This window comes from Mirounga angustirostris, unplaced genomic scaffold (assembly GCF_029215605.1).
Source record: "Mirounga angustirostris isolate CCGP_5_RB_7025 unplaced genomic scaffold, mMirAng1.0.hap1 SCAF_9, whole genome shotgun sequence".
In the NCBI taxonomy this organism is placed as follows: domain Eukaryota; kingdom Metazoa; phylum Chordata; class Mammalia; order Carnivora; family Phocidae; genus Mirounga; species Mirounga angustirostris.
Genome location: NW_026991717.1, coordinates 103,620,415 through 103,637,982, shown reverse-complemented (window position 1 = coordinate 103,637,982; position 17,568 = coordinate 103,620,415). Strand labels below are relative to the sequence as shown.

At 41.7% G+C, this 17,568-nt stretch overlaps 1 long non-coding RNA gene across 1 annotated transcript; it reads right to left on the bottom strand.

Moving 5' to 3' along the window:
- Positions 1 to 3,499: 3,499 nt before the first annotated feature.
- Positions 3,500 to 5,606, bottom strand: LOC135361485 (uncharacterized). Its single transcript, XR_010404766.1, has 3 exons — positions 5,433 to 5,606; positions 4,809 to 4,947; positions 3,500 to 4,658 (listed from the first exon to the last, which is right to left on the bottom strand). It is a non-coding gene; the product is annotated as an uncharacterized LOC135361485 (long non-coding RNA).
- Positions 5,607 to 17,568: the final 11,962 nt, after the last annotated feature.

Sequence of the window (17,568 nt, the reverse complement as noted above, 5' to 3'; positions counted from 1 at the left end):
TTTATGCTTACTGTGTGCCAAACAATTCACTTAGTAACACAGGAATTAATTTTCCCCCATAACTATAGTAAAGCACTGAAGGTACTGAGGAATAATGACAGATCCCGCATAGTAAAGGCCACTCACCCATGTCCTCTATCATTGTCTCATTCTATTAATTTCTAAGCAAGCCTCTTGCTTTCTAGCTCCAAATTAGATTGCTTCTGGCTTGGTGGAGTCTATTATTGTGGCCTGGGTTATGTCACACATCTACAACTCTATTTATAGAGTTGAGGGGGGGAGAAAAGCTGAAACATGTTTTACACACTACTAATAAATCTTGTTAAAGTGGACAGACAAATCACTATGTCTCCAAGTCTCTCCCCCACCTCATCTCCCCTCCCCTCCCCACCAAATGCCACTTGGAGCTGGCTCATTAGTCCAAAGCAAACCATTTGCCATAACAGCTTGTACATCTCCATGAGAAAGTGTTCCCAGCAAGTTTAAATATTAAAATTAATGTATTCAAATGGTTCCACCAGCAAAATGGTCACAAATAGGAAAAAAAGGTTATGCTTTCCAAAGTATCCATTACCCATTAATAAATAATGCTGTTCATTCACATGCCAATTAAAACAAACTCGGGCTGTCAAGTGAAATTAGAAGCAAGGAGCTCAATGCTGTAATTGTGGGGTTTTTTGTTTGTTTGTTTTTTTCAGGGAAACTCCCAATGTCGTCAGATTAAGTGTAACTAGTTGGGTTGCCCCTCTTCTCTTCTTTACTCAACAGCCAAATTTTCTCCTCTCCCATCAAGTCCTGGCTTTCCTTTCCCCCTTTGATTCTTTGTTTTGGTTGCAGGTATTCCGGAGGCAGTTGAAGGTAATCACCCACCGCTCATTGCTCCCTTCTGTTGCCAGCAGGATCTCACTTCCCCCTACTGTTTTGATTTTTCTTTCTCTACTTTTTAAAGCAGGTGCTGGTGCTTCTTCCTCCGCTGATGCTACTTTGTTATCTCCTTTCCAGTATTAGTTCAGCCCTAGGTAATTCTTCTGCTTCCACCCCCTCACTGAAGCCTCTGTTTCGGTTTCCCAGAAAAGCTGTTAATCCACACTCAGAAAGTGGTGGCACTAAAGATGGAGTGGATCTGCTGCCTGGAGAATCTGGAGAGTAAGATAAAGTTGCTAACATGAAAAAAAGTCTTGACTGAATATATCGTAGTTGGGTAGCTTATGCTTCAGAGCATTTCCTGGGCAGATCCGAGAAGGGTCCCTCAGATCACACAGTCTGACCCCTTGCCCTTGGGCAGAACAGCTCCCACCAGCACCCCCACTAAAGTCTGAGTAGCAGTCTACAATACCTCATCCAGCAGTGAACATTCTACTGCAGCCAGGCAAAGTAAGGAGCATCAGTTGCAAGTTTTGCTATAGAGAAAAGCAACAAAATGATGCCTTGCAGCTTTTATGGCCAAACAAACACAAATGATGTAATTGGGAAAAGCTGTCTCCAAATAGGAGGGAAAAAAATAAAGGGCAATCCTTTGAGTTGGGGTGATGACCACCATTCGAGGGTTTGGGATCAAAGCTCCAGCCAGACATCAAAGCCCATTTGAGTCTAATGCCAAAAGAGCCACAGTGAATTAAAATTCATATATAAACTAATTATAGCTTGACCCCACAATCAGACTTCAGTGAGCACATAGGGGAAAGAAAGCAGACATTGAAACAAAAGATCAAGAAAAAGAAAAGTTGGTAGCAAAACTGGGCAACATCATGGCCCTGACCACTTTAAAAATCTTTTGAGGGCAGAGGGGAATAAGGGAATGGTGGTGGAAACAGCAAGCTTTTGACAATGCTGGTCTTGTTTGCAAGACTATGAAACAGCTCTTTCCACCCTCATTGACTTGTGCACAACCACACACTTTCTCATTCCTGGAAGAAAAGGTTATCTGTTAACTGTTTTAGCATTGTTATAAAGGTTTCCAGTCACCAGGTTTCTGTTGAAGAAGCCCTAGATGATTCCATGAAGTTTGGGGGTGAGTTCTTCAGGAAGCTCAGCTTCCTTATACAGCGCGCCCTGAGTTCCAAACACTCACGCTGGGAGTGATTTGCATTCCCCTGGCCTTCATCACTGATGTCTCCACCAACCGCAGACTTCAGTCGCCTAGCTCTGCCATTTACAGATGGAAGGTGCCTCATAGCAGGTGTCCAAATACCCTAGAACATGCTCTGGTACTAATCCCACAAAACTACTTCATTCCCGAAGCGGGGGAAATCAGAGGGGTAGACGAACCATGAGAGACGATGGACTCTGAAAAACAAACTGAGGGTTCTAGAGGGGAGGGGGGTGGGAGGATGGGTTAGCCTGGTGATGGGTATTGAGGAGGGCACATTCTGCATGGAGCACTGGGTGTTATGCACAAACAATGAATCATGGAACACTTCATCTAAAACTAATGATGTGGGCACCTGGGTGGCTCAGTCGTTAAGCGTCTGCCTTCAGCTCAGGTCATGATCCCAGGGTCCTGGGATCGAGTCCCACATCGGGCTCCCTGCTCGGCGGGAAGCCTGCTTCTCCCTCTCCCACTCCCCCTGCTTGTGTTCCTGCTCTCGCTCTCTGTCAAATAAATAAAATCTTTAAAAAAAAATAAAAAAAAAAATAAAACTAATGATGTAATGTATGGGGATTAACATAAGAATAAAAAAAAAGAAAAAAAAATACTACTTCATTCCCGGGCAAAACTGAAAACTGTTTCAGAGACAAGTGGTCACTTTAAACAATTGTATTTGGTAGATTTTGCCTTTACTCTGCTTTGTTGGGACTGGTCCCTAAATATTTGAAATTCTCCATCTCATGAACTAGCAAACTATTACAAATCTAATTTGATAATCCACAGAACATACTCAATCATGTTTATTTGTAGATAAGCATTAGTGATTTCTTAAAATAATAATCTAATTATAACCTGAGTCTCTTGCATGAGAGAAGAAAACTTTAAAGCAGGCATTCCCATAAGATAAAAACAAATATGTACCATCATCATTGCTTTGCACCTCTTTAAGTGACCATTCATTTATTCAACAGATAGGTATTGCCTTTCCAATACATGACAGGTACTGGGGAATACAGTGATGAACAAATCAGACTCAATCCCTACCTTTATGAAGCTTATGATCTAGGAGGGAAACTGGCACTAATTAAATAATTACATACATATATCTATGATATTTATATTCAAATATATATACATATTTCCATATATTGTTCTAAAATATAGAATATATGGAAAATATGTTTCCATATATATTTCTAAATATACAGATATTTCCAAATTTATAAATAATTCCAAATTGTGAAACAACTATCACAATTTGCAAAATGATATTTTCAAAGCAGACATATGCTATGATTATATCTAAAAAGTCATACTCGAGTCACAAAAAAATTATGACATTTATAAAAAATGATTTTTACTTTTTATTATCTTTTTAAAAAAATATTTACTCCCCTAAAAGCTACATTAAAAATGTCTAGGGAGGGGCGCCTGGGTGGCTCAGTTGGTTGGGCGACTGCCTTCGGCTCAGGTCATGATCCTGGAGTCCTGGGATCGAGTCCCGCATCGGGCTCCCTGCTTGGCAGGGAGCCTGCTTCTCCCTCTGACCCTCCCCCCTCTCGTGTGCTCTCTGTCTCTCTCATTCTCTCTGTCTCAAATAAATCAATAAAATCTTTAAAAAAAAAAAATGTCTAGGGAGATACTTGCTGTATAGCAAAACAGTTCAGTATTTTCATGTAAATATCATTCATTGGAAGGTAGTAGCTAGTATATATAATTAAATTTCAAGATCATGAATTATTTTACAAATCTATTTCTCTTTTCCTCAGAACAAAGAAAGGAGAAAGAGAAAATCACTCCAATCCATGGTACTATGAACAATTTCCAGGATGGTTTCCTGATCATTTCTACACCAGCAAAGAGATGACCGAGGTGATGTTCTGCAGTAGAGCTCTAGATCACTAACATGAAAGCAGAGGCTTTGGCTTTGGGACCGAGACAGTTGGGTCCAGTTCCTCCATTTCCTTTGCTCCATGAACCAAAGAGCCTAGGCAGAAACTGAACCAGAATTCAAAACAAGCTCCCACGCTGAGTTCTGGGCCCGTGTTTCCTTCCAAGACCCACAAAGCCGCTTTAATTAAGATCCCTCAGGGGCCTAGGGATCCCTGTGGAAAAGCCCAGAATGCCATTATCACCCCGAGAGCCGTGAGCGGCTGAAAGCTCTCAATGCTGGCGGAGGCTTAGGCGGCCCCACGGGGAGCCTGGTTCCTCTGATGCCCTTGCACGTTTGCAGCGGCACGTGTGAAGAGTCGCACGTCCACTTCAAACAGAAAGTGGGCTCTGGGTATGTTTGGGCTAAGGGGAAGGCTGGGGGTTGAGAAGAGCCTCAGATTCAAAGAGAAGTCAGCTGGGATGACAGGCAGTGGCCGTATGCGGCTCCAGGCCCCAGAGACTGAAGCGGCTGATAGGAGGGCCAGGGGCTCCATTTCCATCTCTCTCTGCACCTCAGGGGTCTCTCCCTTCAGAGCCAGGGTTCTTTGAAGTCAGGGAGGATGGTTTTGACAACAGATGGGACAATTCACTTCTGTTCAGTTTGGTTCAAGCAGACTGAATTCAGAGGGAGTTTTGCCTAATGACAAAGAAACTGACATTTTGTTACACTCAACTCTCCACCCCCACCCCCCACCCCGGCCTATGGAGGAATTTGGTTGACCCTCTCTTGCCTCTAATAGAAGCTGTTTCCACAGGAGAAAGAATCTGATTCTAACGCAGCACTTACTGATGTGGTGAGAGTGTTTACAGCTGGGGTCAGGCCAGTGTGGATTTGAACTCCAGCCACACCATGCTCTGCTCCTGGGTAGTGTTCGCCATATGCTGGTATTGTGGACTTTGACCTCTCTCAGCCTTGTTTTTCTCATCTGTAAAATGGGGCTTATACTTAACCTTAGAGGTTGTAAAATGTCTAGAAAGAAATGTTGGTTACCCCAAATGTCACACATGCATGAGCACACCCACACACCCACACAGCATGGGCGTTGAAAGACGTCCCGATCAGATACAAATTATCATTAACTATTGCTTTGACAGTTTCCATATAGCATTTTGAAGCTTTTCCTAAAGCATACATGTCCTGTTGCCTTCCCTTTGTTGGGGTTGGAGAGATGTTTTTCATGAACAACTAAATCCATTGTCACATAGATTAAAACTAATGGACCCTTTGGACCATTATACATAGAAAACACCGAAGCCAAGAATGTGACTTCAAAAATCAGAAGTACATTCTTGGCTTAATTAGTGTTGCCTCTCTTGTTCAATTAGATTTTAAACTCCTCAAGGGCAGGGCCTAATCCTACTTCATCTCTAACTCCCTCAGAACAAAGCTGGATATAAAGCAGATACTCACCAAATGCTTGTTTAATTCAATTTCCTTTCAAGGTAGATTGAGATGGAATCCCCTGTCTACGACACACCGAAAGGACCGACTTCGGAAAATTCCATAAATAGATACTCAGAAACAAACCCAAATTGGGTGCTTTTCCTGTCTGTTCCACTTTCAGAAGCGTCTTTTGTAAGTTTGTGCCTTTTAGGGGAAAAAAAATGAGGAAACAGGAAAAAGTGAAACAGTTCCATTTCTGAAAAGATAAGAATAAAGTCTGATAAAGACAAAAGGCATTTGAGGTCAATAGAGTTAAAACAAACTCAGACTGCCCAGTCTGTTTGAAGTTGACAAGAAACAGAGAATGACCCATCGGTCCATTCTGGAGCACAAAGCAGCTTAATCAGCATTTCATCAATGAGGAGGCACTGGGTAGCCTAGCCGGGCCAATTGGCAGTGTGTGAAGAGCTGGGTGCTTTTATCTGGAGGGCACTCACTTCTACCTGAGCACACCTCTGTGTTGGCGGGTGCATGTGAGGATGAGGAATGGAAGGGGTTATCACTACTTTGGGATTCATACTTTCTCATTGCTTCCAGTAATGGAATTCCTATGAAGATTCTTGGAAAAATGGTTTCGTTTTGTTTTGTCATTTATTCAAATTTACTCCTTTGGGATCATGCGGAGCACCTCACAGAGTCCTAAGCACCAACTAGGAGTTTAATAAATAAACGTTGCTGAATTAAATAGGCGCAAGAGGAAAAAATCACTAACAAAATATTAAACACATGCCATGTCCACAGAGATGCTTTGGTGAGGGCCTTTGTGAGAGTGGTTTCTTTCCAAAGATGGGTGCGTGTGAGCCCACTTCTCTGAGCACAGAAAGATTTACATCAAACACTGTCAACCTGGAACTAATATAACACTGCATGTTAACTAGAATTAAAAACTTAAAAAAAAAAAGCCAACAACAACAAACTTCAAACCGCAAGACCTTCTGTTCTACTGAACACGTACCTGACAGACCCAAATATACTCTGACTCACACTGGGCTCTTCCCAAGATTTTTCCAGGGAGCCGGGATCTTACCTTGCCAAGTGCTGGTTGCTGTAGCTGCAGCTGCCTGAGTCAGCACAAAGGGAGGGAAACCTGGTTCTGCTGCACAACGGGTGTCCCTTTATGCATCACGCCTATGCATCGCGCCTATGCATCACGCTGCACCGTGCACCTGGGGGGATCCACGGGCTTAAAAAAAAAAAAAAGAAAAAAAAAGCCCAGACTTTACAGGCACACCTTTTCCTTTCCCTTTTAGCTCATTTACACATCATAGAATTAAGTTTCTCCATTTTCAATAGAGCTGAGCCCGTTTTCGAACTATAACACATACCTCTCTTGTTATCTGCACCAGTGTGTCTTCTGACCTTGTCCAAGTCATGTTATCCCACCCTCTTCCCTTCTTCCTTTTTAAATATCTCCCCTCCTCTGAGAATCCTAAAGCAGCAGCTTGGCAATGGAAGGCAGTGGAAACTAAAGTGGATCTTCGGCAGACCGGATCCTGTTGAAGAAACACAGAAAACCGAGATCATATGCCCCAAGTGCAGACTTTGATCATTAATAACTCAAGAGGGGAAGAATGCAGATACATATAGTCTACATTCCCTATGCATCACTAGGTAATTGCTCGAATCCTTGGTCTTTACAAAAAAATATGTGTCATCCCCCCAAATTTGTCTTCCAAGAAAGAATAAAATTAGCTTTTTACCTTTCCTCCATGTTACCACAAAAGAACAAAAACCCCAAGCTAGGTGATTATGTTTCAGTCCTCTGTGTACCCCTTCTACCCATGTGTTCTGCCTGGGAGCCTATCAGAAGAATGTGAATAATGAGACTACCTTTCCTATTGACCTAGGTGTTTATAAACAAAGCTTTTCCTTCTAGGAAAGGCAACGACATTTAAACTGCTGAAAATTATCAGCTTCAACTTATCTGAATTTCATTGCCGTGCTACTCCTTCAGGAAATGGGAACCACGAGAGTTTCCCTTTTTTTTTTTCCAAATTGCCTCCAGATGTGACATACAGAAGAATCTTTATTAAAATATCACACAGGAGCTGATGCCTTATAATTTCTTCTTCTGTCATCTGGGTCAGAATATGAATAACAAACCACTGGTCATAGAAAAAAGCTCTAGGTGTTGTCTGGGATCAGCTTTAAAATGGCAACAGCCCTCACCCTGTGCCACAACCTCCAGCCACCCTACCCTGCCTCACCTGTCCTTTTTCCATAGCGTTTAACACCTTATTACACTATGCAATTTACTTATTTATTATGTTCATTGTTTCTTGCCTGTCTCTCTTGCTAGAATGCATGCCCCACAAAAGCAGGGATCTTTGTTTTGTTGACTGATATACCCCAAGGACCTAAAACTGTATACCTGGTGCCCTGTGCTTGCTCAAATAAATATTGTTGAGTGAATGAATGAATGAGTTTGTCATCCCTTTATTATATCAAAATCTCTAGTCCTGACCCCCAAATTAACACTAATGCCACATGTCCTATTCCATATAAACCACTAAGTTGTCACAAGGATTATCCCAATCCTATTTCCAGATGCACTTCACTTTCTCTCATCCCCCTTACCCTGCCTCTCTTCCCAGAGTATCAATTTTGGTCAACAACAACATAATCTACTAGTCCTAAAACTAAAATTCTCGTTCTATTTACTCTTCCTTCTCCTTCATCCCTCAGATTACAAATTTATCAAATTCCTGTAAATTCTTCCTTTCAAATATCTCTCCAGTTTGTCCCTTCCTCTCTATTCTCATTGCCCTGGTCTACACAATTATCACCTCAAATAGACTCCTAATTGGCCTCCTAGCCTCTAGTCTCTCCCCCCTACAGGTTCGTTTGCATATCATAAGCATCGTTTTGATCATGTCAATCCTCTTCCTAAATCGGCTGTGATCTGGCCCACCCAGCAAACCTGACCTCCCTGAGTGGTCAAATGGTCTGGAGTTAAATCTTGAAAAAACAGAAAGTGTTGTGTGGCAAAAAAGTTATGGTAAGTAGGGGTGGAGGAAAGGAGTGGGGAGGGGGCGGGGGGGGGCAGATCATAACTGCCAGGCTAACGAATTTGAACTCCATCCTGGAAGCCAAGAAGGGCAAGCTGTTAGAAGACACGTCCATCAGGAAAATGACAAGATGAAAATGGTGTTTTAGCAAATGCAATCCGGCGAGTTGTTGGAGGTGCCATTGGAGGGGAGACTGGCTGGAGACAGAATTCATGGACCAATTGCAAGATATTTCTATTAATTCAAAAAGATAGCTCTAACTATTAATCCAGCAATAATCTGCCGTGTGCCCACTCTATGTCTGGGGATACAGTGGGAAGTAGTTATTTCTTGGGGTTCTGGGAACAATTAAGGAGAAAGCACCGAAGACCAGTAATGATAATCAATAACGAGCCACCCACAGCCTCTGTCCTCAAGCCCACCTGGTCTCTTCTAGCCCCGGACAACCTCTCAGATTTAAAATAAGCAGTTAGAGGCGCCTGGGTGGCTCAGTCGGTTAAGCGGTTGCCTTTGGCTCAGGCCATGATCCCAGGGTCCTGGCATGGAGCCCCAAATCCAGCCCCGCATCCAGCCCTGCATTGGGCTTCCTGCTCCTCGGCGAGCCTGCTTCTCCCTCTCCCTCTGCCTGCCGCTTCCCCTGCTTGTGCTCTCTCTCGGCCAAATAGATAAATAAAACCTTTTAAAAAATCATAATAAATAAAATAAAATAAGCACAGTTAGCCGGGCTAGGCATCACTACACCAACTCTCATGCTCAAAGCTGCTGCTCCTGAAAATCTGGTCACATGTTAATTAGGAAAAAGAAAGGAAATGTTTTCCATAAGTCAGGAGTCAACAAGCTTTTTCTGTAAATGTCCAAATAGTAAATGTTTTGGGCTTGTAGACCTTACAGTATCTGTCACAAGTACTCAGCTTTGTAGTTGCAACACAAAAGCAGACACAAATAACACTTAAACAAGTGAGCATGCCTGTGTTCCAATAAAACTTTATTTATAAAAAGAGGGAGCGGGCAAATTTGGCCCATAGGCCAGAGTTCACTGACCTCTGCTCTAAGGTATTAGGATATTGTAAATCCCAACACTCAGTTTTAAATAGGGGAGTAGCATAGAAGAATATAAAGACAATGAGTTTAAGGAGCTCAGAAAACTGGGCTAGAATTCTAATTTTACAATAAATCTTGGGGCATTAGGAAAATAAACTCCATTTCCAAATGCATAAAATGAGAAGCAGCATGGCATGGTGGCCCATAACCTCAGACTGCCTGGGTTCAAATTCCAGCCTTGCGACATACTACTTTTGTGATTTGGGCAAATTCCCTAATCTGTCTGAGCTTCAGTCTCAGCTGTTTTCATGGGGATAAAAAATATACCCTTCTTCACTGAAAGGATTAAATAAGATCATGCATATTAAGTACCTGGGACAAAGCAAGCACTTGATAATGGTTAGCTATTATTATTATTGTTATTATTATTATATTACTGTGAAATTTCCCAAGGAGTGGCTATTTATACAATACGTGAAAGTATTCATTTTCTTATTTCTAGAGATTAAAAACAGAGAGGGGTCATTCTGTTTTAACACTCTTGTACTTCCGAAACATTTTTCACACAACTGCAGGAAGCTGAAGTCACCTTGTAAACCAGTCACTGCTTTTTCAGATGATTGCCTTTAAGTGGCTTTCAAATTCTGAAGATTATCATGCATAATGTATTATGCTTATGTCAAGATTAAATTTTTTCCATTGATTTTTCTCCTGCCTCCATCAAAGGTTTTGTCAGACAGGACTTCGTCTCAAGAGGAGGCTGTTCTTGCTTTCTCTAAATTGCAAGCACAAAGAGTTTCTTTCAGACATAGTGTCTTTAAACCAACTAATGTGATTTTTGTCTCCAATTACAACCAAGTTAAAATTCTCCAATATACACTAGACTTCCCTCCCCAAGCTAGACACAGGAATGTCCCCATCTATCCAACACCTTCAGGAGAAAACAGGACTGGGTTATGGGCGGCTCCTCCCAGAGCACCCCGTCCTCTTGGCAGCTGGTGTCAGCACTGAGGAAATAAAGTAAATTCCTGAGCTTTAGGAAATTTCCATTCCAGGGCACTGTGACCACAGTTTAGTTCTAATGTGCAAGTAACCTTTCAAAGCACAAAAGACAATGTATATTACCTTTCACATTGCATAGCACATATCAAGAACAATATTGCTCTAAAATACATTAAAGCAAAGATGGTCTTATTTGAGTGAGAATCTCTAGGACCATCTTTGTTGTCTGTTGGTCTTTATTAAAATGCACCTCGGAACTCTTTGTGGCTACTCACATAAAGATCTCTTGAGCCAGGGGCATGACCGCTTCCTTCTGGTCCTTTCACCGCTAGGAAGTAAGCTCTGTGGCCTTCTCCATGCCTGCTCCAAGGGTGATGAGCTGCATTTCAGGTTGTCTCAGACAATCCAAGCCACTATACATACTGTGCACTTTGTTAGAAGTAATCAGCCACAGGGGCCAAGGCAGTAAACAGTAATTAATATGCAAATTTGCAAGTAACTTGCCCCTTGGTGCTGAGACTTCTTTGTTTGTTTGCACAGGCGTGGACAAACTGGGGTTTGTCTTCGCTATAATTAGCAGGATAAATATAAAATTATGACATTAATTGTTAGCTGGCTTTTTAAAAATGGTAGTATACCCCTGCTGTGCCCGAGATGCTGTAGCTCAGTAGGGGGTTCCTTCAAAAATGAATTTTAGAATGCTGAAATACCCATTTTAATTAAAAGGCAAACACTGAAATGAGTTTGTCACTTAGATATATCATAGTTACAGGGCAACAAATCATCGATGAGCATATTAACAATTAGCATTTGTACATCAGTTGACCTTATCCCAATGCAAAAAAAAAAAGAGTATCATTCCTTTATAATAATAAGAAAGAGTAATATTTATTAAGGCACTGCACTAAACACTTTCCTTGCGATATTTCACTGAATCCTCACAGCGGCCAGATCAGGTGGTGCTCTTAACATCCACGTAGGGACGTGGGAAATGCAGCCTTAGGTAGGTCTTTGGAAGATGAGTTTTTCTGGGTCTGCTCTCTGATTGTGGTGCCCTCAAGATTCTATCTGCAGCTTTCGCTTCTTTTCTTTTTTAGTTCTCTCTTCCCTGAGAAGTGTACCATTTCGCTGCTTTCAGCCAGTGCTTACCCTTCTCGCTAGCTCTGACCTGTCTCGGAAATCCTAGTCCTCAACGGATTCGCACTCTGCCACCAACTACTCCCGGTTTCCACAGCCAGGTATTGAAGGCTCTCCACGGTCTGGCCCAGCCACCTTCCAATTTTTATTTCCCAGTTTCATCTTTCATTATCAATTCATTATTCAGTTTCATAGTTAAGTTCCCATTATTTAGTGCTGATTGGTAAAGGCAGTATATTTATACTTTCCTATAAATATAGGAAAGGGGGAAACATGAAATTTGAGAAAGCACCTGTTCTCAAGGAGGTTTCAAAGGAAGCAATGATCAAATTCTAAACGAGAGACTTGATTGCCCCGATGGTAGACAAGTAGAAATTGGACATCAGTGCCTCTCTCTCTCGGGAGCACGGCCCAGTGCCTTAAATATGGCGTAATGCCACATGCCTTCCGTAATGGTTTTCTTCCAGCTTGATCCATACACCCCTGGAAGCTTTTTCTTCCCTTCCAAATTTCAGCTCTAGATTTCCCCCCACCCCCACCCCCAGAGAGCCTTCCCTCCTTCTCCCAAGCAGATTAGGCCTCCTTCTGCTCTCTCCCTCTACACCCTTTCTTTGACAATTACAATATGATATCACACCAGGGTGCAATTACGTCTTTGCCTGGCCATCTCCCCCGCTAAACTGTGGGCACCTTGAGTTTAGCACAACGATTCTTCTCCCGTCTGTGCCTCCCAGGCCTAGACCAGTGCTAGCACCTAACTAGTACCAGTTGCTCTCTGCAAGCAGCCAGACAGTGTCAGACCTGCTAACAAAGTTAGGATGTACCTTTGGGGAGGAGATTAACAATTCAAAGGGGGAACGGCGGCCTAGGCAAGAGATCTCCACACTTCCAGCTGATGGCTGAGGGCTGGAAATAGGCGTGGTTGCCAGAGGAAGGCTTAGTGAGATGACTTCATAAACTGCTCCACTCCAGGACTTTCTAAAGCAAAACACCACAGGCACTGCCCTGGAGCCTACTCCTTGAAATCTGGCAACTTTGGGCAGGCTTTTTGGGGAAGAAGAGGGGTAGTATCCAGTCTACAATTTTAGAAGACAATGAAATGATGGCAGCCGCTAGAAGGCAATTTCCCCAGTACTGCCGTAGTAGCCTCTTGAAGTCCTGGCGACCTTGACCTCTGGATGTCCAAATGGATGTACACACCATCAGCCTGAGAGGTGGGAGGCCCCTTTCTGGCACTGCCTGTGGCTTCGTGCAGTGCCAGAGACTGTCGAGGCAAGAGGGAGAAAAAGGAATTGTGAGAGGAAGAAAAGCATCCCATTTGTAATATATGCCTTCAACCTCTCTCTCTTCGCCCCCCTTCGACTCTCTCCTGTCTGTCACAGAAGACACCACAACATCAACTATTCTCAAAGGATAGGAGAGTGCCCCCCAAAACAAATGCTCTCCGGGTATAGACAAAAAGTACAGGCTTATTCTGCTAGAATTAATACCACAACCCTTCTAACCCCCCAGGACTGACCTAGACAGCTTTGTTCTCTGGTTTAGCATACTTCTGCTCCAGCTTTTTCTCCAACCTTGGTGCAGAGTGCAATGGGGTGGAGACTAAGAAGCCAGAGGATGTTGGGGAGTAGGCACCCCACCTACAGCATTGAAAACAGCACTGGGACATAACATAGTAGGTGCTTGTATTCCTTTTTACTATGACTAGAATGAGGCCTCCACAAGGGCAGGGATTTTGCTGTTTTGTTCATTTCTGTATCCCAAGCACCTAAAACAGTCCTGGCATGTAGAAAGTGCTCGATAAATAATTGTCGGATGGATTAAATGAATACATTTTGCTACCATCATTCCTCACAGCTTTGGAGGCCACGAAGTAGTATCACTTCTAACTGTCCTCCTCCCCTCACTCCTAACAGTTGGTCTCTGGTCCCCTGGTGTCCTGCAGCCTATAAAGTTGGTGCCTCGATGAAGAGCATGGCTTAGGAGAAATGGCACTGTGGTGAGAACTGACTAGCTCTGTCACTACTCTATCTGTGGCCTCAGTTTCCCTGAACTATAAAATGCAGGGGTGGGAGCTCAAAAATCCAAGTATATGCATCAGCCAGGGGACTGACCGTGAAAGATACTGACCACAGACTAGATGTGAAATTAGGTGGCTTATTTGCTAGCTAAAACTAGGTTGGCTTACAGAGTCGTGCTCCCAAGAATTAATTGTTCAACCAAAAAAATGTCCCCCAAAGCCATCAAAAGTAATTCTAAAAGTCTATAATTCTACTCCTGAGTTACAGTATGTTGCTTCTCCATTACCACCGATTAGATGCTTTATGACCATTTTCATTCAACATTCACGAAGAAGAGGAGTACTGACCTGAAAATGTATGTTCTCCTTCAAGGAAAGCACTCCCTACCCCTCTGAAAACCTTGAAAACCCACACACTCCATGGGGCCACAGAATGGGATGTTCATTATTGCTGCTCCACACCTAGGAAAGAAGCAAGTTGGTGGAACAGCACATTCAATATTGATTACTTCGGTTCCGTTGAAATTATACTCCGATTAGATTGTTTACAGAATAACAATTACCGTCAGAGGGAAGACAGGTACTGAAATGTGCCTGTGTGGTTGACACATGAATAATGGAGAAGCTCACACCGCATATGGTACACAAGATGAGCTTTTTTCTGGGCATCCATGAAGACACCAAGGTGAGTCCCAAATCATTATTGGTGGTAGGGCAAGTGCTAGTGAACACAGGGTTAATGGAACTCCTGTGAGACAATCTTATGTGACTTAAGCCCAGCAAAGAACCCAATCTCCATTTTTCCCTTGTCATAAGCTAAATTTGACCTCTAGGATTAAGGTAATGATTTGCTCCAAGAAGCTTTCAAATCACTTTTGAAACTTTCACAGCTCTGCTCTGAGAGACATGCAATTTTCCTTCTTTAGACTCGGATCTAGGTCCTTCCAAGTTATGGTACCAGTGCCTGGTGAGACTTGAGATTCCTCAGCTTTTTATAATCCAAAGGTCCCTATCTGACCTGATCTTGGCTTATCAACATGGAAGCGGGTGTATTGGTGGTCCAATTTTTATTCTCTGAACTCAGTGAGGTTTTATCGGGCATTTAAGCCTGGTCTCAACAGTTCTGACCTAGGTTTCTTGCACATTTGGAGATTATCAGTCCTTTCTTGACAGATTCCAATTATGTGCCCCTGGGTTTAAGAGGAAGCCATCCTATTGCTAGTTGTTGGCTTTCTAGCCTCTCTCTGACTCTCTTTCCACCTGCTCTGAATTCTGTCTAGCACCTTTTGAACATTCATTCTTTTGTTCAGTAAATTATCATTGAGCACCTACTGGGGTCATGCATTATGCACGGCACAGGAAAATATGGCCCTTGATGTATTTCTGGTTGGCTCTTCAATATTTTTATTATGTTAGTAATATATCCTCACTGCAAAACAAATAGGAAATACAGATAGGAAGAAAGAAAAAAGATAACTGGAATTTGAAATCATTTGATCATTACTTATTCTTTCCAGATAAACAGATATCATAATACCAAATATATTATAAAAGAGCCAATACATTTTTGTTAGTTTAACTTTGTATTTAAAAATAATTATAAACTCATGGAAAGTTGCAGAAATAGTACCTTTCACACATTTCCCCCAATCATCATCTTACATAACTACGGTGTACTATCCATACCAGGAAATTGCACGTGTGTGTGTGTGTGTGTGTATGGTTCTATGCAATTTTACCACATGTAGATTCATATAACCATCAAGGAACTCCCTCACTCTACTTTACAGTCGCATTACCCCGTCTCTAATTCCTGGCTACCATCAATATTTTCTACATATCCATAATTCTGTCCTCTTGAGATTACAGAAATAGAATCATGCAGTGTACGACCTTTGGAGACTGGCTTTTTAAACTGGGCATATAATGCCCTTGAGATCCTTCCTACCTACTGCATATATCAATAGTTCATTTTTTTCTATTGCTGAGTAGTATTCTATGTTATGGATGTACCACAGTTTGTTTAACCATTGAAGGACAGTGGGGTTGTTTCTGATTTAAGCTATTACAAATAAAGCTTCTATGAACATTTGTGTACATTTTTTGTTTGACCGTGTAAGTTTTTACCTCCCTGGAATAAATGCCTGAGTGCAACTGCTGGCTTGGACAATAAATGCATTTTTAGTTTGATAAGAAACTGCCAAACTATTTTCCAGAATGACTGTATTAGAAATCCACTTTCTCCACATCCTCACCAGCATTTGGTATTGGCACCATTTTTATTTTAGCTATTGTAAGTAAAAGGCATTTCTAAAATAACAGTATCTCAGAAAGCACGGAGATAAACACAATGAAATTTAACTTCCTTACTTTAAAAAACGACAACTAATATCTTCACTTCTAATATGCAAAATTTTATCTATAATATTTATATCAGATTCTACATCATTAAATATTTCTTTAGCTTTTCTTACCTGAAAAAAAATAATAGAAGAGCTCTGTCTGGCATTGGCAACTAATTCACTCACATGTCACATTGTAAAAATACTAATCGGAGATATTTTGAAAAGTGTCCAGGGTTTTTGGGTGGATCCTAGAATACTAGTGAGCAGAACTTGGGTTCTTCATCAGTAGGATATCTCTATCTCCCATTTTGCTTGGGGCAGTCCTGACTTATGCTTGCTGTTTAGTATCCCATGTGGTTTAGCATTTTTTTTCTAGATTTTTCATTTTTTAATAAAGTATAACTAGCTGCATTAAAATAAGCTGGGGTAGACCCTCTGAAGATCCCCACACTTCCTATTTCCAGCTTCTGCCAGGCCACATCTCATGGTATATAAGACGCATGTGCAGTGAACCGAGTTCTCACTGAAACCCCTGGTTATATCTCAAAGACTGCCACTGACACTCTGTCTCTCACCTCCTGACCCTTTCCATGTGATACATAACTAATACCTCTCTTTTAAGGTTGTACGCAGGGCACTCATTGATACAACGTAACCAAGGGCTACCTACGCTTTCAGATCTTAGGGATGGCAGGAGAAGTTTTTGAAGTTGTTGCCCTGCTTGCCACTTGGTAGACCAGCCAGCAGTGCTATGGCCAATGTCAGAGCCAGAGAGATGCTGGGATCAATGAGAAAAAGTGGGACATGGGGATACCCTACTTTAACCATATGAAGAGTCTAGAGATTAAGTTTTTACATGGTGGTTTTACCATTTATTGTAAGTCTGCAACTATTTATTTTGAAAACGTGTGTTTATGTTGCAATAAATCTTTTTTATAGCAATGAACTCAATAAGAGTATATTTAATAAAAAATTAAGTACTAAACGTCTGAGGAAATTGATGATGAACATGTTTCTCAGACAAAAAGTTGGTTGACATTTATCATTCTTCATGGGGATCATAGTGATATCACTGATGAGATGCCACCAGAAGACTAAATCTGCTAAGGAAGCATTAGTATCAATGATTAGTAGTTATTTTAAGAAGAATGTGCTGAAAGAAAAGTTTACCACTAAAGCTTCAGGAGATGCATTTACACATCACTCTGTGAAGCATGACTTTCTGTTTAAATCACATGACTGTTCTTCTAAACACATTTCATTATATTCCAAGTTTTCTTGTATACATAGAAAAAGTGAAACAAGATGTTATGTGTTGTCTCCATTAACAGAATCACAATTATATGCCAATGTTTTTCATCCAATTCATGGAATCAGAGTAAAGCTTTTAGATGTTAATTCTTCCACACCTGATATTACCGTGAATGCTATTGAAAATTCCATTTAAAAGTTTGAAACTAAAATTAAAATTATTGGAGTGCCTGGGTGGTACAGTTGGTTGAGCATCCAACTCTCGGTTTCAGCTCAAGTCATGATCTCAGGGTCATGGG